We start from the raw sequence: 25,574 nt of genomic DNA on the forward strand, positions 1-25,574 counted from the left end.
CAAACATGTGTTTCAGTGTCAGATGTTGGGAATTTGTTTGACTTGTGTAAATCGCTCAGGAAGCATGACAACAGCCAACCAGCTGGGAAATGCTTGCTATCCAAATCTTGCATCCTTCTCTGGGTTCCCTTGTTCATGTTGTAACTTCTCTTCATTTGAAGGTGACTCAAAGATAAACACAGATTATCCCAACATTTCACACACATGGACTTTAAGAAAATGTGTTCATTGTCAGAGCTTCTTGTGCCATGATAGTTAATTGTTAATGTCATTTTTTCAGTTCCCTCAAGTACTTCAAACACAGTCGGACTTTGGTCACTTTTTGGGGTCTAAGTTGTTTTCCAATGTGCAATTTTACTGTCAAAAGTATTTTCAAACCTCTGATTTTTTTAAAAGAAATCTGTGACAATTTAAGTTTTGATTCATGTCTTGTCTCGTCATTTCCTGTTTTATTTTGAAATCACTAACGTCCCTCTCCTTTCAGGTACCTTGCCCTTCCTCCTGAGTCTGCGTCTGATTGTCTTCCCTGATTCCAAAGTGTTTCCAGCTGTTCTCCTTGGCTCCTCTTGTGCTCTAATAGTCTGTGTCTCCCTTGTCTTGTGCCAGTGTGTTGTTTCCACCATGAGCCTCACCCTCGCCTCTTTGTTCCACAGCCACAGCTTCCTTCAGCCTGCAGTCGAGCGTATCCTTTGTTATAATTTATTCTTTATCCGTAGCTTTAGTTTTATTACGCTCACTTTCATAGCCTGGTTTTGTTCCTCTGTTCTTTTTGGAGTGATCTTTGTTGTAATCTTTTAATCATCTCCGTTAGCGGAGCTTTTGCGTTGGTTAATTGTTTTAGTTTCATAGCCCTCCGTTAGTGGAGTGATTTTGTGTTTTGCTCTTGGAGGATCTTTGCGCCGCCGTTATAGGTGTGCTGATAGATAACTGTTAAGGTTTCATAGTGCCTCTGTTTCTGAGAGAGCTTCTTTTGTTTAAGTCCGCCTCGTTAGGAGAGCTGCGAGTTTCTTATCTTTAATAGCTCTTTGTTTTCCTCCTGGAGTGGAGAGGCTTTTGGTTTGATCATTTTCACAGCTGCACTCTCCTCCTCCATAGTTATTGAGGAGAGTGCTCAGGAGTTTCACAGCCCCTTTCTTTGCTCTGTGAGCAGATCATCAACCTGTTGTTTATATGAATAAACAGTCTTGACTTTGAACTCGACCCTGCATCTGTGTCCTGAGGCCTCGACTAAATCTTCAGACATATTTTTATTTTGTCTAAATTTAAGTTTTAGACTAATCGACGAGCAAATTGTTGGTCAGGAACATCCCTCGTGGGTCCAACTCGCCTCAGCTGAACTCAGATGGATCGTCCCAAGAAATCTACAGTACATCCAATGTGATAGAAGTACAGCCTACAACCCCTGTAGAGCTTCTGTTGCTGCTCTCTGTCACAGCTGTGGATTGTTTCTCCAGTCAGTAACTTGTTTGCTGCTCTGTCAGATAATGCAGCGACACGTGTTTCCTACAGACTGTCACAGACATTTTTGTGCTGTAGCTTTTGAATGCTGCTTTATCGACAGCTTAATTTAACTTAAAGCAGCACTTTGCTGCTTGTTTCCTCCTCTCTCCCCCTGCTTTTTCTGCCTGTGCTTTTATAAAAGTGCTGCTCTGTTCTGTTAATAAACCCTTTCAGTTTACAGCCTCTGAGGCTGTTTTTACTTCTCAGACCATCCTGAAAAGGATCATGAGGCCGATGCCAGATAGTGAGGATGAGCACAGCAGCCTGGAGGAGACGTGCAGCTCAGGCTTTCTGAGAGACCACACTGAAAATGCTCAGATTGTAAATGTTCTCTCAGAGAAACAGACCTGAACAATGTTCCTCTCCTAAAGCTGCTGCTGATTCTTCACACTGACTCCATATTTATGAAACCTGGTGGTGGAAAATCTACCCGGTAACATGATGGAAACATTGTTTTATTTTACCACAGAAAGACCAGTTTCTTTTTACAGGTGAAGCAGAGATTCTTTGATCTTTGGGTAAACTTGAGAAAGTTCTGCTGTTCAGCATCTTATTGGCAGCTTTAAATACTTCTGACTGTGTCTCTGTGGGCTCCTCTCAGGAACTGCACCAACTCCTGAAGCTGTGGACAGGTTGGAGTATACCTCCCCAGCACCTGTATGCAGGAGTTCCTCCTGAAATGACCACGCCTGTAGCCTCAGCCTGCAGGACCTGCTGAAACTGCCTCTGAAGAGCCAAAGCTAGCAGACATTCAGAGAAAAGCTCCAAGCGTCTGTTAGAAGTACAGACTTTGGCTTTGGAATGATCTGATGTGAATAATGTGAGAAACTGAGCGTCTTTAAGATGAACATTTCAAAGTTGTAGCAGTTAGTCTGTTCCTCTGTTTCATGCTGCTCATTGAAGGCTGTGGAGCAGTGAGCCATGTTAAGGCTTTACCTCATTAACTGGAAGTGTGTGAGGTTGGTAACAGTTCAGGAGAACTGAGAACAAACATTTCAATCTGAAGTTTTAGTTACAAATGTTAAAGTTTGGTTAATAAAGACGATTGAACATGAAGTGTTTGGTGCACTTTTCCATCCAGCAGTGTGTGAACGTTGGTGAACTCGTCCAGTTCTGCTGTGGCTGCATCAGCTGCTGTGGTGCGGCTGCATAGATGTGGAGTGCATCCATGAAGGGAACATCGGGGTCAGGTGACCTGGCCATGTTCTCGCTCAGGTGTCCTTCAAGCTGCACTTGGGCTCCTTCAACTCGGTCCGTTTCACCTCCGAGGTCATCAGAGCCGTGTGGTCCATCCCAGTCAGTCCCACAGTCTGCCTCCACCTGAACACAAATAAAACACCATCACAGTTTTAAGCTTATTCAATAGTTTGTAGGCTTTCTTGAGACTTAAACAAAAGCTTTGGCATCTTCAGATGTTTCACTGAAACATTTCCAGTTGCAGTTTTAAACTGAAGCTATGAAATCAGTTCTCCTCAGTATAAACATTAAGTTCTGTAATCTAGCCAAATCATTTTAGGCCTTTTAAATGTATCATTTAAATAATGGCTCCTGATATGATGCACTCAGCTGTTTTAACACACCTGATCAGGATCCTGAAGGTGTCTGAATGATGTCCAAAGCTGGTGGGGAGACTGGCTGCCTGCTGCTCTCAGGCTGTGATGGTTCCAAGCATCCATGAAGAAGGAAAGTTGCCTCTGCAGCTGAGGCAGAAAAGCCCAGTGAAGAGCAAAGAGATGACTCATCATCAGGGGTCAAAAGCCCTTCTCTCTCCAGGCTGAGAAACAGAGTATGGAATGGGTCAAGGACTGGAACGGAAACATCTGTCCATCAGCGTTCTATCCTGGAAGAACAAGAGACATGATTCAGAGAAACATTCCAAGCAGGAAGAGAAGATGTTTCTGCTCTGAATTAGAACTTCCAGCTGGTGGATGTTATGACTCTACAATGAGGAAACTGATGCTCATAAGTTCAGTGATGGCTTTAGAAATGTGTGTCCAGCCTAATCTGGTCTTGGTGGAGCACTCGCCTGAAAAACTAAGTCTGAAAATGTTTGATGCTGCTGCAAATACAAACAGTTCCAACACAAGAAATAAGAAGAAGGAAAACATGTCTGAAGGTCTTTCCCCCTCAAATATACTTTACATTTAGGAAATATGAAAAAACAACAGGCTCTGAAGCAGATGACAGATGTCATTCATGCTTTGTTCAGTGTTTTCTGTCAGTAATGGAGGACAAAGCAGAGTTTGTGAATGAGGCCAGTGAGAGTCCTGCAGAGGAACAGCAGGATGAACGTTGGGGAATAATAACACTCGTTATGTGCTCTCCTGCAGAGCTTTTCTCATAATACATCGCCATGGAAACCTCACCGTTGGTTATGGAAACTCCTTCCTGTAACGTGTGAGTCTGGGTTCTCTCCTCGCTGTTCCACCATGAAATGGGCGACCTCAGTATTCTCAGCAGCCTGTCAGAGCGCACAGGTGATGGCAAACCAGACGTGTTGATGGCACCAAGGAAGCTCTCCAGCACTGGAGATGCTCCATTGTTTGTTGCAGCAGACAGATGAACAGTTAAACGGCTGAAGCATCTATTCCAGCGTGAAGGACAAAGAAAAAGAAGATATAATGCATCAGATCTAAATCTGAAGAAGGTTCATTCACAGCTTCTTTGACACAAAGCAGAGAGACTGCACTGATGCAGCTTACAGAGGACTTTCACATAAGGATCCACTTCATATCAGACTCACTTTGCAGCAGCAGTCCCCTGGCATGAAGGAATGATTTCATCATTCTGTGTCCTGTGTTTGTGGGACTTAGTTGGATTTCTGCAAAGACGGCATCCAGCTCTGCGTCACTCAGTCAGAACAACATGTCCGACCTAAACCCCAGGAACTCCACCCGGGGAGTCTTAAGGTCGCTCAGGTTAGAATTCCACACTAAGACAGACGTGATTTCATGTAGATCTCATGGACAGACATCGCTGCCAAATATTCCCACAATGCACTTGGGCCTAACAGGTCTGGCAGTCTTTCCCAGCAGTGGATCCACTGACCTGTATGAACTGCCTTTCTGAGCTAAAATCATCAACTGGTTCACAGCTACGAGCCCTTAACTCACTGAACAAACTACAGCTGCAGCAGTGTTGTTCAGGCTGTTCACAGCAGAGTTAAACTGCAGTTTAACTCACTGATGACAAGGTCTTCTCCTCCTGCCTGATCCCATGAAGATAAACTCCTCTGACACACTGATCCACCTCCACACCTTCAGCACCACATTCACTGAAGAACCTCTGCATCCTGCACTCTGCTCAGTTCATTCCTCTGTATCTTTATAGAAAGTGTCTTTCTGTCTGAGAAACACTCAGTGTTGAGCAGAAAGTTCACTCTGCACATACCTGCCTCTTTCATTCAGAAACACATTTTCAGCTTCATGGATTCATGGAGGGATGCACAGATATATCGTCCTAACATCGGTATCAGCCAATATTCAGCTTGTTATCTGCAATCGAGGAATCAGCAAAAAGGATAACATGAACCGATGGCATTGACTGATGTTGAGCTGGTGTTGCAGGAGCTTTGCCCTGAAACTGACCGGCTTGGCCTACAGTTGCAGATTCAGCAAATATCCAGTAGATGGAAGCTTAATTCCACAGCAGGCAATCTATTCTTCACAAGAACATTTTGTTTGGGTTTACAAGTACTGAAGTCATTGAGTAGGTAAGAGTTTAACTTTTGAAACTGTGACTCCATTCTTCACCCTGGGCTGGGACTCCTGCCCCTGGAAATCTCCTTGACGACACCTCCTCCTGAATCTGATGAATAGCACCAGAAGTCATCTGGGACGACCTGGCTTGGCACCTCCTTCCACCACAGGTGCAACTGCCTCGGCCGCCGGATTAGTGGCACAATGTTCAAGGAAGTTAGCTTTCAGAGCAGGACCCAGGCCAGCGAAGAAGCGTCGAAACTTCTCCTCTCTTTGTGCCAAATCTCCATAGTCGGGAAATGCCTCCACGACCAGCAAAAACGCAGACTTGCTCAAACAGGTTGGAGGAATCCTCGCGAGCTCACCGTAGTAGTCGCCGCCATCTCCCGTCCCTCCAGCCAAGGAAACTCTGGCTTCCGTCACCAGCAAAAGGAGCGGGTAGATCCACCAAACAGAGACCAACTGAACTTGACAGGGTCATGTCTCCACGCCGCGTGATGCTAACTTAGCCTCGCGCTAACTCACACAGCAAGCTAACTTCCATGGACCGGCAAAAGTCTAAACATATAAAAACATCAGCTCTGCCACCAATGTAACCGAGCTTGCTGGGTTAATTCAACTTAACACTTTAAAATAAAAACATTAATGGAGACTGGATACAGAGTTTAACTTTCAGAACCTGCCGCCCCCGTTTTATTACTCCTACTCCCAGAATCCTCGGTACTTACTGCCTACAATACGACAACTCTAGCCAATGTGAGAGGACTCTTCACCAAAAAGCCAAGACAACGTTTCTGACAGTTGAATCGTACTGGAGTCCGCTGGAGTCTAACTGGGATCAAGCACCAAAAATACAAGAGCGAGAGACGTTCATTGGAGCTCCAAACTTGTCTGATGGACGACTGTTTGGTGTCTCAGGTCCCAAAGATGCTTGAATTAGAAACAGAAGGCCAAACTACACACTGTTAGGTTTAAGCTTTAACATTTGTATCAGCCAGTAAACCAGTTGAGTGTCACTTAAACTGTGATCTGTCACATTCAGAGCTTGGAATCACGTTGCCCCATTTCCATTTTTGGTGATAGCCAATCACATGGCACTTCTCCATAATTCAGCCCAACAGCCAATCACGTTGCCCCGTTTCCATTTTTGGTAATAGCCAATCACGATGGCACTTCTCCATAATTCAGCCCAGCAGGACTTCAGGTGACTTTAACTACAGAAGGTAAATATATCGTTTTTTCTACGTGGCGATTTTTTTGTCAAACATGCTAATGCTATTGTACTGCTCTATATTGTACTGCTAATCAGTACGACATATTAACTTCTGTTGTCACAAAAGTCTTAAATATGCATTGCTGCTACTAGTATTAGTTGATAACAAGCTAGGGTATGAATGAAATCTATGTAGTATTCACTTCTGTACTAATATATGTGTAATATGTAGGCTACTGCTATTAGTTAATAATTAGCTGTGTGTTTGTGTGATTGTATGCAAGTAAGAACTTATGTGTGTGCATGAATATATATATTTTAATAAGTTAAAAATAGTGCACATTGGTCATATTTCTGTGATGTACAAATATTAGCTGTTTGGTATAGATATTCTTTCTCTGTTAATGGCAGATGGCTTCCAAACAAAAAAAAAAAAACACAGGGCCATGGGAGAGGAGGAGTGGATATCCCGCCTGCGAAAAGTTGCTGCCTCGGGTGTTTGGCCCTCTGAGGCAGGAAACAGACCAGCACCTCGGCAGAAAAAGTGGCATGATCTGTATCTGAAAGGTAAACCTGCACAGAGTGATATGTGTATCATATTAAATGTAAAGCTGTGACATATTTAAAGGGAACACCTTCTTATTTGCTGTCAAACATTAATACAGATTGAGAAATGCCCAATGCAGATGAGGGGACAAATGTCACTGTTTGGAGGTGCACAGAGTTGTAACTGTGGTTTGCATGCAAAGAAGGTATCAGAAGGCTCTCATACATTTATGACGTGCTGGTGGCAGAGCAGCCAGGGCCCTCACCTGCAGATTCACCACCACCAAAGGACGTCTCCTTAGCTCCTTGTGACTTTGGTATCAGTAAGTAATGAGGATTTACTTATGCTGATATTTATATTAATATTATTAATATACTCAACTGTATAAAATGTACAAAGCCCCAGTTAAGGTTATGTTTTTCTTTTTGTCAGTTTACAAAGCCACGGTTTGGTGGCTGTCATGGTGCCATGCTGAAGCCAAACTTAAGTTTGGCTGGGAAGCATTCATCTAAGGTAATGTAAAGAGAATGATACATAGGTTGACTTTGATTTTAAAAAATGTACATTGTTATTGTTTTCATGTAGCAGTAACTATAGTGGCACTTTCATGCATTTCATTCATTTCATGTTGAAATGATCTGGTTTTATTGACTGCTATACCCATAATGATAGATAGATTAATTCACTATCATCTATGGTTATCCTATATTGTGAACTGTGCCTTTATTCCCTCAGACGTCTGATTTATCCAACCGCATCACAAGCCCCACCAAAAGAAAAGTATCACCACCTGGCTGCAGTCCCAAGAAGTTTCTGCAGATCGTTTCTCCTCTGTCTCTTCCTCCATCTCCATCTCCTGTACTTTTAAACCCCAGTCCATTCATTGAGCCAGTTGTGTTTGTCATCCCAAATGGAAACAAACAGATTGTGCCATCTGATTCCCTGCCCTCACCTCCACTAACCCGGAGAGCTTACGCCCGCACGGTGGAAAAAAACAAATGCTGTCAGTGTCACCTGCCGTGCATAAAAGAAAATGGTAGTATTATGGGAAGATATACTGTCCCATTTATTTTTTTCTATTTTTAATTGTTTAATTTATTCCTGTTTTTATTACTTCAGGTTTAATTTCACACATGTTTCTGAGTGTTTGTGTGTGTGAAATTAGTAATAAATTTGTTACATTTCAGTGAGTGTCTTCAGTTTTTTCTGCAAACATGCAAACTCATTCAGAGAAGAAGATTACATTGTTGCAGCACTTAATTCAGAAATTTAAAAATGACCATAAAAGTACATTTGATAACACTTGCTAAACGTTTGTGTCATCTTCCAATGGTGGAATCGAACCGGTGACCTTTGGATTAAGAGCCTCCTATACTATTCCACAGCAAAGTGTCATGTTCGTGTAGATTTCTCAAATGAATACACCAGAATGTGTGCTTTTACTTGAAATGGACAGCAGAAACACAAATAACTACAAGTTCATTCCATTTTTTCCCCTCATATTCTCAAAAACTCCTCTTTTCCTTCATTTTTCCCCTTCCCCCTTCTTCCCCCTTTTCCCCCTTCTTCCCCCCCTCATACAGACTATTGTTCCCCAGCTTATTAAGTGGTTAGAGCTACTGTTTCTGGCGAATACATACCGACCTTTCCTCAGGGGTCAGACTGTATTTCCCCGATATGTTCGGGCCATGAAGTCCAGGTTGGTGGTTAACAAACACCTCCCTAAAGAGAAAAAAAAAAAAAAAAAAAAAAAAAGCCTAGAAAAGCGCCAGAAAATGCACCTGTGATCACTTTTTTTCATGTCATTCTCTGTCAAATCCAATAGCTGTCATGACATACATACACTAGTTAACTTTACTCGGCTATTAACAATACGCACTTATGATTGTTATTTATGAAGTGACAGTTACTTGGTGAAAAATATTCATCTCTCCCGCTCAGCAACGCACCAGTCCAGCACACAGGCCGGGTCACTGAGGGGAGCCTGCTCACTCCACTTTTGCGCCTTCTTGTCCTTTATTTTGGATAACAATAAATAAGGTAAGTTATCAATCATGTTCGTTAATATGTTTTAATTAGTGCTACGACTGTTAGAGTTCGCTAGCTAACGTTAGCATTTATTGGCGTTAGCGTTAGCGAGCTACCAAACAGGCCTAACGTTAGCCTGTTCGGGCCATGGTTAAAGCGAGTTTGGGCGGTTTCCCACCATAGTCCTGTGATTTTCTTAAAACCTTTTTACAGTTCCAAAGCCTAATTACTTTGAAAGTCCCACATTTGAAATGTTGTAGCACGAGTTTTCCGTTTTCACCAAGTTGACAGGATGGCATTTTGGCCGGACTTTCAAATTTGCAACGTGGAAATAAGGTTTTTTCAGTGAACGCAGCATGAATGTGTCTGACGCAGAGAGGAGGATAAATGAGGTTCATAATGCACTGGCGCTGTCTTTCCTTGGAGAAATGGTGGTTTTTTTTAACTTTGAATACAGTGTTGGTGAAGGAAAAATATGTCACGCGAATGCCGTAATCAGCAGCCATAGTTAAATTTCCATGGAGCAGGGGAGTCGTTTGCTCCGTGTTCATTTGACTCAGTCTGAGTCTGCAGAGAAGCTGCGGCTGCGCACCGGTCTGTAGCCCCACAGAGTGCAGGGATGAACGGCTCCTCTCCTTGTCCTTCTCCCTCTATGATAAACTGTAAGTCACGTATAATGGGCCTGTGACCAAAATGAGTGAGAAATCTGCTCATTCTTTATTTTGACAGGATAAAACATTATTATCCCAACATTTCACACACATGGACTTTAAGAAAATGTGTTCATTGTCAGAGCTTCTTGTGCCATGATAGTTAATGTTAATGTCATTTTTTCAGTTCCCTCAAGTACTTCAAACACAGTCGGACTTTGGTCACTTTTTGGGGTCTAAGTTGTTTTCCAATGTGCAATTTTACTGTCAAAAGTATTTTCAAACCTCTGATTTTTTTAAAAGAAATCTGTGACAATTTAAGTTTTGATTCATGTCTTGTTTCGTCATTTCCTGTTTTATTTTGAAATCACTAACGTCCCTCTCCTTTCAGGTACCTTGCCCTTCCTCCTGTGTCTGCGTCTGATTGTCTTCCCTGATTCCAAAGTGTTTCCAGCTGTTCTCCTTGGCTCCTCTTGTGCTCTAATAGTCTGTGTCTCCCTTGTCTTGTGCCAGTGTGTTGTTTCCACCATGAGCCTCACCCTCGCCTCTTTGTTCCACAGCCACAGCTTCCTTCAGCCTGCAGTCGAGCGTATCCTTTGTTGTAATTTATTCTTTATCCGTAGCTTTAGTTTTATTACGCTCAGTTTCACAGCCTGGTTTTGTTCCTCTGTTTTTTGGAGTGATCTTTGTTGTAATCTTTTAATCATCTCTGTTAGCGGAGCTTTTGCGTTGGTTAATTGTTTTAGTTTCATAGCCCTCCGTTAGTGGAGTGATTTTGTGTTTTGCTCTTGGAGGATCTTTGCGCCGCCGTTATAGGTGTGCTGATAGATAACTGTTAAGGTTTCATAGTGCCTCTGTTTTTGAGAGAGCTTCTTTTGTTTAAGTCCGCCTCGTTAGGAGAGCTGCGAGTTTCTTATCTTTAATAGCTCTTTGTTTTCCTCCTGGAGTGGAGAGGCTTTTGGTTTGATCATTTTCACAGCTGCACTCTCCTCCTCCATAGTTATTGAGGAGAGTGCTCAGGAGTTTCACAGCCCCTTTCTTTGCTCTGTGAGCAGATCGTCAACCTGTTGTTTATATGAATAAACAGTCTTGACTTTGAACTCGACCCTGCATCTGTGTCCTGAGGCCTTGAGAAAATCTTGAGACATATTTTTACTTTGTCTAAATTGAAGTTTTAGACTAATCGACGAGCAAATTGTTGGTCAGGAACATCCCTCGTGGGTCCAACTCGCCTCAGCTGAACTCAGATGGATCGTCCCAAGAAATCTACAGTACATACGATGTGATAGAAGTACAGCCTACAACCCCTGTAGAGCTTCTGTTGCTGCTCTCTGTCACAGCTGTGGATTGTTTCTCCAGTCAATAACTTGTTTGCTGCTCTGTCAGATAATGCAGCGACACGTGTTTCCTACAGACTGTCACAGACATTTTTGTGCTGTAGCTTTTGAACGCTGCTTTATCGACAGCTTAATTTAACTTAAAGCTCCTCCTCCTCTCTCCCCCTGCTTTTTCTGCCTCTACTGTCACTATCAAATAAAGCAGAAATGCCTCAAAAGAATCTTAAATGTTTTCTAGACTGATGTAGTCCAGCGGCTGGCTTCCAGCTGTTAGCATCACACCTTAGCTTAGCGCAGATCATGTTCACTTTTACAGATTATGCCACTGACTTGTATCCACTGCTATTGTTTGAGCTGAGCTGAGCTGAGCTGAGCTGTGATATTAGGAGCTGAAAGGCAGCTGCTGGGTGTACAGGCACAGAAAGAGACTGATCATGTTGTCTCACTGTGAAAATGATGGAGAAAGGGTTAACTCCCAGATCCTCCGAGTATTACTTTAATGCACAAGGCTGGAAGGCAGTGTGGGCAGGACAGATGACATGGTGACAGTTTCCAACGTTTCCCTGCTGTAACGTCATGTTTTTGTTGGCTTTCATCACAGGATTGTGACACTGAGACCTGGGCACAGGTATCTGTCGGGCTGCTGGCTGTTGCCCGTGAAGATGTGCAGCTCACTCCAAACCAGCTGCACCTTCACCCGGTGTCGACTGGCATCATTGCTGAGGGAGGTATGGTGATGGATGGTCTGCAGAACCTGCCGGAGGCTCTTTGCCTCGTCTTTGGACTGTCACATGCTGCACATCTGGACCCTAAAGCATGAAAAACACTTTCTGTCACTGCAGGGAAGTAAATTGCTGCTGATATCAGACACACAGCTCACACAATGAAGGAAGTCTTCCTGCTCATGATGACAACCATGAGATTTTGAAAGCTGTGGCTTATTTGGAGAAGAAGTTTAAACCTTTAGAAGCTTCATTTGTGCAGTATGCTAATAAAAGCCATAAATGTCCTCAGCTGACTCTCCTGTTGCTGGCCAGCCTGTTTCTTTCTGAGTCGACTCCGGAGCAGCGAGGTCTGTCGTTCCCTCATCTGCTGTTCCTGCTAACAAGCTGAAAATGAGTGGACAGCATGTTTATTCTGTGGGTGCAGGTGGTGAAGGAAAAGTGACCCATTCCTCTCCGGTGTGTTACCCTGCAGGGACACTCGGTGAAGCGTGCTTTTTACTGTCTGAACCGTGTCCGATCGGTTTGCTCTGCAGAGATCTGATGTGCAGATTTGTCTAACCTCTGCACCAGATGTTCTGCAGGTGGTGAACGTCACCGACCTCCACCAGGACACATTTACTGGTGTTCGTTTGAAGCTCAGCAGCCCTCGTGTGTATCAGTGGAAACCTGAGGACACACCAGTGATAACAGATCTGATGCAAAGCGTTTGCAGCATTGTTTCTCCAGTAGACTCAGATTTTATCACCTTTAGATTCACGCTGCACTGCTTCTGCGTCTAACGGGCCTGACAAACCTTATGAAGAGAACTGGTTTGGTGTGCAAAAAGAACCTTTTGTGACCGCTGATCTGTGCTGGAACACGTCTGCTTTGCTGGTAACTCTGACACCGGGCCAGGACAAGCTTTACATTCTCTACCACTCTGAACCTCGTGTTTCACTCTGAGAACACAAGACAAATGGCAAAGGACAGTCTGTGAAACAGAGAGAACACGTGTGACTGGACATTTAGTCCAGACAAGCACCCTTTTGTTTTTTTCTCCAAACTGATGACAGCAGAAGGCACATTGGTCCATGGTGGAAGCTCTTGGACAGAGTTTTAGTTATTTCTCACAAAGAAATATTCTTGAGCTGAAAATGGTCTCATATCTGGTATTTGGACTCAAACAAATCTGTTCTTCTGACACCACAGAAAGCAGAATTAGAGGTAGATATTTCCTGGAAACGTTTGCAGCAACAACTGCGATTAAAAAGTTAAATCTGTCAGGATGATGCTGCTGTCTCAGCTGAAATCAGCTTTTAATTCTATCTTGTTCTTTCCCTCTCAGAGAACACTGGCAGAACTCTTCTGTTCGATGGGGCAGACCATCACAAGGTCCCACCCACCTGCAGAGCCTGACTGAGCCAATCCATGTTGCAGCTTATTGTTGGAAGTAACCAGGAGTCTGCTGTATTTGAGCTTTCTGACTGCCCTGATCCAGATGTTGCTGATGTGGCATCTGCAGCAAGTGTTCCTTCAAGTCATCGTTGTATTTAGTCATGATGCAACTTCTTGAAATGAACTTGAACTGATTATTCTGGTGCTATCATGCAGACATGTTGACTTTGGATCTACCACAGAAAGCATGGAGCGCATCAGTGATGGAACGCTGCCTCACGCTGTTAACTGGAGCTTGATAGTCAGAGGGAGCCGACTCCACCGGAGCGATGTGAGCTGAACAGCCTGGCCTTCAGCTGGGCTCTTCCTCCCATTAATGATGACAACAGAGAAAATCCTGCAGCATGCGGTCTGAATAAATAAAAATGAAATGAAGTACATGTGGAGAAAGATTTGAATGTATATTAACTGCAGAACAAACTGATCCAATCGTCTCTTTTTTCCACCAACAGCTGCATCTAAATGATGCTTTGCAAACTCTCTGATCCTTTCTGTAGGTCATCGAACGGAGACCAACACAAATAGAGCAGCTACGTCAGGGGCTGAAAGACAGCGGTGTTCCCAACATGATCAAAGAGCGTCCTGCCCCCAGCTGCTGTCCTTTTCCAACATCTGCACAGCCAGCTGTGGACTCAGAGGCTGCTCACCTGAACATGCCGACTGCTTCCATCAGTACCAGTAGGGCTTTTATTGGGATTGTACTGATAAAAGTGGAATAAGGCTTTAAGTGGAACATGTTGCAGTTCTATCATTCAGAGATTACAAGCCTCCAATGTTCTATCCAATAAAATGTGCTTCTATAAAAGTGCTGCTCTGTTCTGTTAATAAACCCTTTCAGTTTACAGCCTCTGAGGCTGTTTTTACTTCTCAGACCATCCTGAAAAGGATCATGAGGCCGATGCCAGATAGTGAGGATGAGCACAGCAGCCTGGAGGAGACGTGCAGCTCAGGCTTTCTGAGAGACCACACTGAAAATGCTCAGATTGTAAATGTTCTCTCAGAGAAACAGACCTGAACAATGTTCATCTCCTAAAGCTGCTGCTGATTCTTCACACTGACTCCATATTTCTGAAACCTGGTGGTGGAAAATCTACCCGGTAACATGATGGAAACATTGTTTTATTTTACCGCAGAAAGACCAGTTTCTTTTTACAGGTGAAGCAGAGATTCTTTGATCTTTGGGTAAAGTTGAGAAAGTTCTGCTGTTCAGCATCTTATTGGCAGCTTTAAATACTTCTGACTGTGTCTCTGTGGGCTCCTCTCAGGAACTGCACCAACTCCTGAAGCTGTGGACAGGTTGGAGTATACCTCCCCAGCACCTGTATGCAGGAGTTCCTCCTGAAATGACCACGCCTGTAGCCTCAGCCTGCAGGACCTGCTGAAACTGCCTCTGAAGAGCCAAAGCTAGCAGACATTCAGAGAAAAGCTCCAAGCGTCTGTTAGAAGTACAGACTTTGGCTTTGGAATGATCTGATGTGAATAATGTGAGAAACTGAGCGTCTCTAAGTTGAACATTTCAAAGTTGTAGCAGTTAGTCTGTTCCTCTGTTTCATGCTGCTCATTGAAGGCTGTGGAGCAGTGAGCCATGTTAAGGCTTTACCTCATTAACTGGAAGTGTGTGAGGTTGGTAACAGTTCAGGAGAACTGAGAACAAACATTTCAATCTGAAGTTTTATTTACAAATGTTAAAGTTTGGTGAATAAAGACGATTGAACATGAAGTGTTTGGTGCACTTTTCCATCCAGCAGTGTGTGAACGTTGGTGAACTCGTCCAGTTCTGCTGTGGCTGCATCAGCTGCTGTGGTGCGGCTGCATAGATGTGGAGTGCATCCATGAAGGGAACATCGGGGTCAGGTGACCTGGCCATGTTCTCGCTCAGGTGTCCTTCAAGCTGCACTTGGGCTCCTTCAACTCGGTCCGTTTCACCTCCGAGGTCATCAGAGCCGTGTGCTCCATCCCAGTCAGTCCCACAGTCTGCCTCCACCTGAACACAAATAAAACACCATCACAGCTTTAAGCTTATTCAATAGTTTGTAGGCTTTCTGGAGACTTAAACAAAAGCTTTGGCATCTTCAGATGTTTCACTGAAACATTTTCAGTTGCAGTTTTAAACTGAAGCTATGAAATCAGTTCTCCTCAGTATAAATATTAAGTTCTGTAATCTCGCCAAATCATTTTAGGCCTTTTAAATGTATCATTTAAATAATGGCTCCTGATATGATGCACTCAGCTGTTTTAACACACCTGATCGGGATCCTGAAGGTGTCTGAATGATGTCCAAAGCTGGTGGGGAGACTGGCTGCCTGCTGCTCTCAGGCCGTGAAGGTTCCAAGCATCCATGAAGAAGGCAAGTTGCCTCTGCAGCTGAGGCAGAAAAGCCCAGTGGAGAGCAAAGAGATGACTCATCATCAGGGGTCAAAAGCCCTTCTCTCTCCAGGCTGAGAAACAGAGTATGGAATGGGTCAAGGACTGGAACGGAAACATCTGTCCATCAGCGTTCTATCCTGGAAGAACAAGAGACATGATTCAGAGAAACATTCCAAGCAGGAAGAGAAGATGTTTCTGCTCTGAATTAGAACTTCTAGCTGCTGGATGTTATGACTCTACAATGAGGAAACTGATGCTCATAAGTTCAGTGATGGCTTTAGAAATGTGTGTCCAGCCTAATCTGGTCTTGGTGGAGCACTCGCCTGAAAAACTAAGTCTGAAAATGTTTGATGCTGCTGCAAATACAAACAGTTCCAACACAAGAAATAAGAAGAAGGAAAACATGTCTGAAGATCTTTCCCCCTCAAATATACTTTACATTTAGGAAATGTGAAAAAACAGAAGCAGATGACAGATGTCATTCATGCTTTGTTCAGTGTTTTCTGTCAGTAATGGAGGACAAAGCAGAGTTTGTGAATGAGGCCAGTGAGAGTCCTGCAGAGGAACAGCAGGATGAACGTTGGGGAATAATAACACTCGTTATGTGCTCTCCTGCAGAGCTTTTCTCATCGCTATGGAAACCTCACCGTTGGATACGGACACTCCTTCCAGGAACGTGTGAGTCTGGGTTCTCTCCTCGCTGTTCCACCATGAAATGGGCGACCTCAGTATTCTCAGCAGCCTGTCAGAGCGCACAGGTGATGGCAAACCAGACGTGTTGATGGCACCAAGGAAGCTCTCCAGCACTGGAGATGCTCCATTGTTTGTTGCAGCAGACAGATGAACAGTTAAACGGCTGAAGCATCTATTTCAGTGTGAAGGACAAAGAAAAAGAAGATATAATGCATCAGATCTAAATCTGAAGAAGGTTCATTCACAGCTTCTTTGACACAAAGCAGAGAGACTGCACTGATGCAGCTTACAGAGGACTTTCACATAAGGATCCACTTCATATCAGACTCACTTTGCAGCAGCAGTCCCCTGGCATGAAGGAATGATTTCATCATTCTGTGTCCTGTGTTTGGGGGACTTAGTTGGATTTCTGCAAAGACGGCATCCAGCTCTGCGTCACTCAGTCAGAACAACATGTCCGACCTAAACCCCAGGAACTCCACCCGGGGAGTCTTAGGGTCGCTCAGGTTAGAATTCCACACTAAGACAGATGTGATTTCATGTAGATCTCATGGACAGACATCGCTGCCAAACATTCCCACAATGCACTTGGGCCTAACAGGTCTGGCAGTCTTTCCAAGCAGTGGATCCACTGACCTGTATGAACTGCCTTTCTGAGCTAAAATCATCAACTGGTTCACAGCTACGAGCCCTTAACTCACTGAACAAACTACAGCTGCAGCAGTGTTGTTCAGGCTGTTCACAGCAGAGTTAAACTGCAGTTTAACTCACTGATGACAAGGTCTTCTCCTCCTGCATGATCCCATGAAGATAAACTCCTTTGACACACTGATCCACCTCCACACCTTCAGCACCACATTCACTGAAGAACCTCTGCATCCTGCACTCTGCTCAATTCATTCCTCTGTATCTTTATAGAAAGTGTCTTTCTGTCTGAGAAACACTCACTGTTGAGCAGAAAGTTCACTCTGCACATACCTGCCTCTTTCATTCAGAAACACATTTTCAGCTTCATGGATTCATGGAGGGATGCACAGATATATCGTCCTAACATCGGTATCAGCCAATACTCAGCTTGTTATCTGCAATCAAGGAATCAGCAAAAAGGATAACATGAACCGATGGCATTGACTGATGTTGAGCTGGTGTTGCAGGAGCTTTGCCCTGAAACTGACCGGCTTGGCCTACAGTTGCAGATTCAGCAAATATCCAGTAGATGGAAGCTTAATTCCACAGCAGGCAATCTACTCTTCACAAGAACATTTTGTTTGGGTTTACAAGTACTGAAGTCATTGAGTAGGTAAGAGTTTAACTTTTGAAACTGTGACTCCATTCTTCACCCTGGGCTGGGACTCCTGCCCCTGGAAATCTCCTTGACGACACCTCTTCCTGAATCTGATGAATAGCACCAGAAGTCATCTGGGACGACCTGGCTTGGCACCTCCTTCCACCACAGGCGCAACTGCCTCGGCCGCCGGATTAGTGGCACAATGTTCAAGGAACTTAGCTTTCAGAGCAGGACCCAGACCAGCGAAGAAGCGTCGAAACTTCTCCTCTCTTTGTGCCAAATCTCCATAGTCGGGAAATGCCTCCACGACCAGCAAAAACGCAGACTTGCTCAAACAGGTTGGAGGAATCCTCGTGAGCTCACCGTAGTAGTCGCCGCCATCTCCCGTCCCTCCAGCCAAGGAAACTCTGGCTTCCGTCACCAGCAAAAGGAGCGGGTAGATCCACCAAACAGAGACCAACTGAACTTGACAGGGTCATGTCTCCACGCTACGTGATGCTAACTTAGCCTCGCGCTAACTCACACAGCAAGCTAACTTCCATGGACCGGCAAAAGTCTAAACATATAAAAACATCACCTCTGCCACCAAAGTAACCGAGCTTGCTGGGTTCATTCAACTTAACACTTTAAAATAAAAACATTAATGGAGACTGGATACAGAGTTTAACTTTCAGAACCTGCCGCCCCCGTTTTATTACTTCTACTCCCAGAATCCTCTGTACTTACTGCCTACAATACGACAACTCTAGCCAATGTGAGAGGACTCTTCACCAAAAAGCCAAGACAACGTTTCTGACAGTTGAATCGTACTGAAGTCCGCTGGAGTCCAACAATGGTAACTGGGATCAAGCACCAAAAATACAAGAGCGAGAGACGTTCATTGGAGCTCCAAGCGTGTCTGATGGACGACTGTTTGGTGTCTAAGGTCCCAAAGATGCTTGAATTAGAAACTGAAGGCCAAACTACACACTGTTAGGTTTAAGCTTTAACATTCGTATCAGCCAGTAAACCAGTTAGGTTGTGTGTTTTTATAAAAAGTGTCACTTAAACTGTGATCTGTCACATTCAGAGCCTGGATAGCTCAGTCGGTAGAGCATCAGACTTTTAATCTGAGGGTCCAGGATTCCAGTCCCTGTTCAGGCGATGCTACCTCTGAATATGTCGTAGTTACAATCATTGCATTATCCTACACTTCGGCATTGATGTGACGCAACAGACATGTAACTTTAGCGCCACTCAACAACAAAACCCGTGAAAAGTAAGGAGAGAAGAAAACAAAACAACGCTAACATGGAGAGCGAGGAGGCCACCGTGTTCGTGGTCTGCATGACGGTGATATTAATCATGGACGATCACATCAGGCGTCTAAGATGGAGGCTGGAAGAGCGCACAGCGAGAGTCAGGAGATGAAGAATCGAGCAGCAGGCGATACTTCTTCTTTTCATGAAGACAAGAAGGAGAGCAGAGCCCCGCGGACAAAGGAGACGACGTTAATAAGTTTAACTTATTAAACAGGTGCCGGTTGTGTCTGTGTTGCATGAGTAAACATTTCAGACAAGGGGCGGAGCTACCAGCCATCAAACACCTACGTCATGTTCCTGTGGAACCCAGAAAAGACCTCGGAGAAGGAGCTAAAATGGTTCTAGGAACTGAGTGCTGTGGTCCCTAGTTCCTGTATGTCCGAATGCACGAAAAAACGGCCCTATTTCTCAAAAGGTTATAGGAACTGCAAAAGGTTCCTACAGTGGGAATGCTTCTTTGCTCCACTTCTGCTACTCTTAAAACATACGTTAAAGACAGCAAGGGTTATGATCTTCTTCGTTGTGTATGACGAGGTTTCTCAAAGACAATGAAAACACTTCCTCGTAGACATATTCGCTGTTCTGAACAGCCAATCAGAGCGGACTCACCAATAGCCAAGACAACGTTTCTGACAGTTGAATTGTACTGGAGTCCGCTGGAGTCCAACAATGGTAACTGGGATCAAGCACCAAAAATACAAGAGCGAGAGACGTTCATTGGAGCTCCAAACGTGTCTGATGGACGACTGTTTGGTGTCTCAGGTACCAAAGATGCTTGAATTAGAAACTGAAGGCTATTCAGAAATATCATGCAAGGTGGAGAAAAAAGCGGGTGTGTGATGCTGTAGTGTCGCGAGATTGTGTGAGACTATCGGCAGATTCAAACAAGGCGCGCCTCAAATACAGCAAACAATATAGTAAGATTATAATTATGCCAATAACTACTGTTTAAATAAATATATTATCGGGTGAAACAAAAACAAAACACTGGAGTACAGTGAAGAAAGCCTGGAGAGCCTCACGGATTTCATCGACGAGTGTTTTGACAGGATCGTCATGGGGAAAACCAACCAAACCCCATCTGCTAGCAGCAAGGCTTCAACTTCAAAGAGAAGTCGCAATGAAGAGTCACCCGGAGCGACTTCTCCAGCTGGTAATGATTCGACGGACATTTTAACATCGATCGATAACAAATTATCCAGCTTCGACGCCCCTATGTCTCTGTTAGAAATTCTACACAGAGAGTTCCGGGCATTACGGGAGTCGTTGGAGTTCAGCCAGCAACAGGTGCAGACGCTGGCTGCAGAAAACGCAGCCCTCAGAGGATCGGTGAAATCACTCACCGAGGGAATGAGCCGGATCTCTGACGAGAACAAGAGGATGAAAGAATCAATTATTGATCTCCAGGCTCGTAGTATGAGGGACAATCTGGTGTTTTCTGGAATTCCGGAGCAGGCAGACGAGGATCCTGAACTCACAGTGAAAAGCTTCATTCAAAATCAGCTGAAACTTCCAGGAGATGTAGTGAAAAACATTACTTTTCACCGAGTCCACCGCCTGGGAGGGAAGAGACCTGATGCCCGCCGACCGAGACCAATTGTGGCCAAGTTCGAGCATTTCCAACAGAAGGTCCGGGTGAGGGGCCGCGGCAGGGAGCTGAGAGGAACGGACTTCAGCGTCAACGACCAGTTTCCGAAAGAAATCCTGGAAAGACGCAGGGTTCTGTTCCCCATCCGGAGAAAGTTCATGGAAGGAGGCTCCCGAGCTGTCATCGCGTTATCAAGTTGTCAAGTTATCAAGTTGTCAAGTTATTCATCAACGGGCAGCTGTACCGCGACCAGGAAACCACTCCTTGGCTCTTCTAAACTCCAGGTGATCTGTATTCGTTAACTTGTATAAATCATATCACCATAGATGGTACATAAGTAACTCTGAAATAATCTATCCAATTCACAGTTATCTATCAAGGCAAAATATATAGCTCACTGCCAGTCTCACCAGCATAGGATGTATGCAGTTCATATTTGTTTATTTGGGTATGTTTTTTTGTTTTTGTTTTTCCTTTTTCTATCTCACACTTCCACTCTTTTGCACTGTTTTTCTATTCTGTCTTTCTTCCCCAACCCGCTGCGTTTCCACCTTAATAAGTAATGTTAACAAGCACGGCGCACATAGAGTTTTGAGCAGAGCACATAATCAAGTTCCACACAGCATCGACAGCGCAAGTACATATTGTAGCAAGCTCATACTGACAACTGAAACACCAACAATGGCATGTTCACGGAAGCATATATGCACACACACGCACGGGATGCTTTTAGCAAGCATCCAGCACTCACTGCGTTAGTCTGAGCATGTCCACACTGAGGTTTATCTCATGGAATGTGCATGGAGCTGGGTCCAGGGAGAAGAGATTAAAAATCTCCAATAAATTGAAGGATTTACAGGCGGACATTGTTTTATTACAGGAGATTCATTTATCAAAGACTGTAGCTGATGTTCTCACCACAGCACAGTTTCCTCATGTGTACTCAGCCTGTTACAACTCCAGACAAAGAGGTGTAGCCATTCTGATAAATAGAAGAGTAAATTTCACCGTAAACAACACAGTTATAGATCCAGAAGGTAGATTTCTAATAGTTAATTTATCTGTTCAAAATATGAATTTATGCATTGCAAATATATATGGTCCAAATGTGGATGACCCCTCATTTTTTCACTCCTTTTTCACTTCACTCTCTGATCACTCAGATAACACACTCATCATAGGAGGGGACTTTAACATGGTATTAGACTCAGGAGTAGACAGACTCAGTACTTCAGGAAGTCAGCGGAACTGGCAGTCCACGAATATTGTTAAACAGTATATGAAAGATTTTGGTCTTTGTGATGCTTGGCGCTCCCACCACCCCACTCTTAGAGAATACACCTTCTTCTCACCGGTACACCACTCATACTCAAGAATAGATTATTTCTTAGTTAGCAGTTCCTTGATGAGGGATATTTCAGACACCAAAATCCACCCCATCACTATCAGTGATCACGCTCCAGTTTCTATCACACTGAAGAATAACAGAGTTACACCACCAGCTAGGAATTGGAGATTTAATACATCATTACTAAAAGACCCTGATTTTATTAATTATTTCAAAAGGGAATGGTCTGTATATTTAGAAAATAATGACCTGCCAGGAATGTCAGCTTGTACTCTTTGGGAAGCCAGAAAAGCAGTTATGAGAGGCAAAATAATCTCTTTTTCATCAAATAAGAAAAAGAGGGAAAGTTCAAGGAAATCAGATTTAGAACTCAGGATTAAATCATTAGAAATTGTCTACAGTACCTCCAAAGAGGAACACACACTGAATGAATTAAGAAAAGCTAAACTTGAATTAAACAAAATTATTGATAAACAAACACAGTTTCTCATACAAAGACTTCGCTTGGAGAACTTTGAGCACGGCAATAAATCTGGAAGGTTCCTAGCTAACCAACTAAAGAGAAACAAAGAGAAAACAACAATCACTTCTGTTAAAGACTCAAAAGGAAATGTCACCCATGACCCCGATGTAATCAACAATGCTTTTAGGGACTTCTATAAAACCTTATATTCATCACAAAATGATCCATCAGACAGTAACATAGATCAGTTTCTTAGTAATATCAACCTTCCAAAATTACAAACCGAACAGGCAATGGCTCTGGATTCACCTCTTTCAATAGGAGAACTCCATGAAGCCCTTCAACATATGCCTAGTAACAAAGCCCCGGGACCAGATGGTTTTCCAGCAGAGTTCTACAAAGAATTTTGGACTGTTTTGGCACCTGCATTTCACAAAATGGTATTACAAGTTAAGCAGAATGGCAGATTATCCCCACACATGAACTCTGCTAACATTATCTTGCTACAGAAACCAGGAAAAGACCCCATACTTCCATCCAGCTACCGCCCAATATCTCTAATAAATGCAGACCTCAAAATAATTTGTAAAGCCCTCGCCAAAAGAATAGAAAAAATAACTCCACTTATAATACATCCTGACCAGACAGGTTTTATAAAGGGTAGACACTCATCCACTAACACTCGCAGGCTAATTAATCTCATAGACTATTCTAACATCAACAACCTGGAAACCACAATAGTCTCTCTAGATGCAGAAAAAGCATTTGATCGAGTGAACTGGAAATTTTTATTCGCAGCATTAAACAAATTTGGGTTTGGGTCACACTTCATCAACTGGATAAGGATATTATATAGCTCCCCAAATGCGTGTGTTAGGACAAATGATCAAACCTCTCCAAACTTCAGTCTGCAGAGAGGTACAAGACAGGGTTGCCCACTTTCTCCCTCACTTTTTGCTATTTTCATCGAACCTTTAGCAGCTGCTATCAGACAAGAAAGAAATATTAAAGGCATCCAACCCCAAAATATTGAGCATAAAATAAGTCTTTATGCTGATGATGTTTTACTTTTCCTTCAGAACTCTCAAACGTCTCTCACTCACACGATCACACTCATAAATAAATTCTCAGCACTTTCTGACTACTCTATCAATTGGTCTAAGACCACAGTTCTGCTCATTAACTGCAGAGTCCAGAATATACCTGCAATCACTTTACAGTCAGGAAATATCAGATATTTAGGCATAAACATTTCCTCCAGGCTCTCAGAGCTAACAAAGCTAAATTATGTGCAATTATTAAAGACAGTAGAGGACGATCTCTCTCGTTGGAAGTCCTTACCTATATCACTTATGGGGAGAGTTACAACCATTAAAATGATGATACTACCAAAAGTTAATTATTTGTTCTCAATGATCCCCATAAAACCATCTGCTACTTGGTTTAAGTCACTAGATTCTTGCATCTCCAAATTTCTGTGGAAAAACAAACCACCACGTATTAGTTTAAAAACCCTACAGAAGACCAAGGACTGTGGTGGATTAGATTTACCTCATTTTCAGCACTATTCCTTAGCCAACAGGTTACAGTATATATAAAAATGGTTTAAACCTAGCCCAATAGATGAACCATGGATAAATATAGAACAAGCATTGTGTGATAATCTGGAAATCTCTGACCTGCCACTTATTAGTCAAAACGTAAAACATCACAAATGTTTCAAAAGCATTAACATCAGCACCTCTCTGACAGCCTGGTGGGAATTTCTTAAAATAACAAAGTCTTCAATTGTCCCATGTAAGCTTACACCCATCTGGAACAATCCTGACATACTGCAAAACAAAAAAATGCTAAACTTTACTCTGTGGAAGATCAAAGGAATCAAACATCTGGAACATATAATCCAAAATGGACATTTTATTTCATTTGATGAGCTCATATCACAACACGAGATAGGAAGCAATAAATTCCTAGAATATCAACAACTTAAGTCTATAATAACAAAGAAATATATCCTCCACCAACCAGACTTACAACTCCCGATTAGGGTAGCAGAATTTCTAAGCATCTGCACCCCAAAACTACTATCAAAAATATATAAATTATTGTCTAAAATAGATGACACAATGTCTCTTCCATCCTCAAAATGGGAGGCAGATTTATCCATCAGTTCTAGTCATAGCTTCTGGCCACAAATATGTTTGAACACCTTCAGAATGACTCAGAATTCTAATTTACAGCTCATACAATACAAAATCCTTCATAGAACACACTATACAGGACAAAGGATGTTCAGGATGGGTCTGACACACTCAAACATCTGCTCACATTGCACAGATAACACACCTGATGATTATGCACACGCTTTGTGGTTCTGTGCGCCTGTCCAGAAGTTCTGGCTTGAAGTCTGTGCGGACCTATCAACATGGCTAAAGTGTAGCATCCCTGCATGCCCCACACTGTGCATACTGGGTGACTTAGACAACATCAACATGGAAATTAACTCAGCACACATGGTTCTCACAGTGTTATGTATCGCAAAGAAAACTATTCTCATGAACTGGAAAGCGAAGAACAATCTGTGTATTAACCAGTTATAGGAACTGCAAAAGGTTCCTACAGTGGGAATGCACCTAATGTGTTCTTTGCTCCACTTCTGCTACTCTTAAAACATATGTTAAAGACAGCAAGGGTTATGATCTTCTTCGTTGTGTATGACGAGGTTTCTCAAAGACAATGAAAACACTTCCTCGTAGACATATTCGCTGTTCTGAACAGCCAATCAGAGCGGACTCACCAATAGCCAAGACAACGTTTCTGACAGTTGAATTGTACTGGAGTCCGCTGGAGTCCAACAATGGTAACTGGGATCAAGCACCAAAAATACAAGAGCGTGAGACGTTCATTGGAGCTCCAAACGTGTCTGATGGACGACTGTTTGGTGTCTCAGGTACCAAAGATGCTTGAATTAGAAACTGAAGGCCAAACTACACACTGTTAGGTTTAAGCTTTAACATTTGTATCAGCCAGTAAACCAGTTGGGTTGTGTGTTTTTATAAAAAGTGTCACTTAAACTGTGATCTGTTACATTCTGAGCCTGGATAGCTCAGTCGGTAGAGCATCAGACTTTTAATCTGATGGTCCAGGGTTCCAGTCCCTGTTCAGGTAATGCTTTCTTCAAATATGCCATGGTTACTATCATCTTACACTAATATGAATGCACCATCAGGTAGACTGATCAGTATTAGTTTAGTACAAGTGCGTTTACTTCATTCAATTTTGTTTCCCCACGCTTCTCCTGAGCAACGACTGTTGCAGTGGGTGATTTGTGGATGCACCACACCCACCATCTGTATCCAACAAACATCCTAGAAAGGTCCTGATGTTCTGCTGC

General features: G+C 43.3%; 2 protein-coding genes and 2 non-coding genes across 6 annotated transcripts in view; 3 read left to right on the forward strand and 1 right to left on the reverse strand.

The window, feature by feature from the left end:
* The window catches only part of LOC140294513 (protein NLRC3-like), a 1,060,349-nt gene that overhangs the window by 339,480 nt on the left and 695,295 nt on the right, over positions 1-25,574 (reverse strand). The window lies entirely within an intron of this gene.
* Positions 1-25,574, forward strand: part of LOC140278845 (NACHT, LRR and PYD domains-containing protein 3-like) — a 228,296-nt gene that overhangs the window by 155,097 nt on the left and 47,625 nt on the right. The gene's annotated exons all lie outside the window — the stretch shown is intronic.
* trnak-uuu (transfer RNA lysine (anticodon UUU)) lies at positions 18,551-18,623 on the forward strand. Its single transcript has one exon. It is a non-coding gene; the product is annotated as a tRNA-Lys (tRNA).
* On the forward strand, positions 25,276-25,348 carry trnak-uuu (transfer RNA lysine (anticodon UUU)). The gene has a single exon. It is a non-coding gene; the product is annotated as a tRNA-Lys (tRNA).

The sequence above is a fragment of the Leuresthes tenuis genome, unplaced genomic scaffold, assembly GCF_036924035.1.
Source record: "Leuresthes tenuis unplaced genomic scaffold, fLeuTen1.0.hap1 SCAF_1, whole genome shotgun sequence".
NCBI lineage: Eukaryota > Metazoa > Chordata > Actinopteri > Atheriniformes > Atherinopsidae > Leuresthes > Leuresthes tenuis.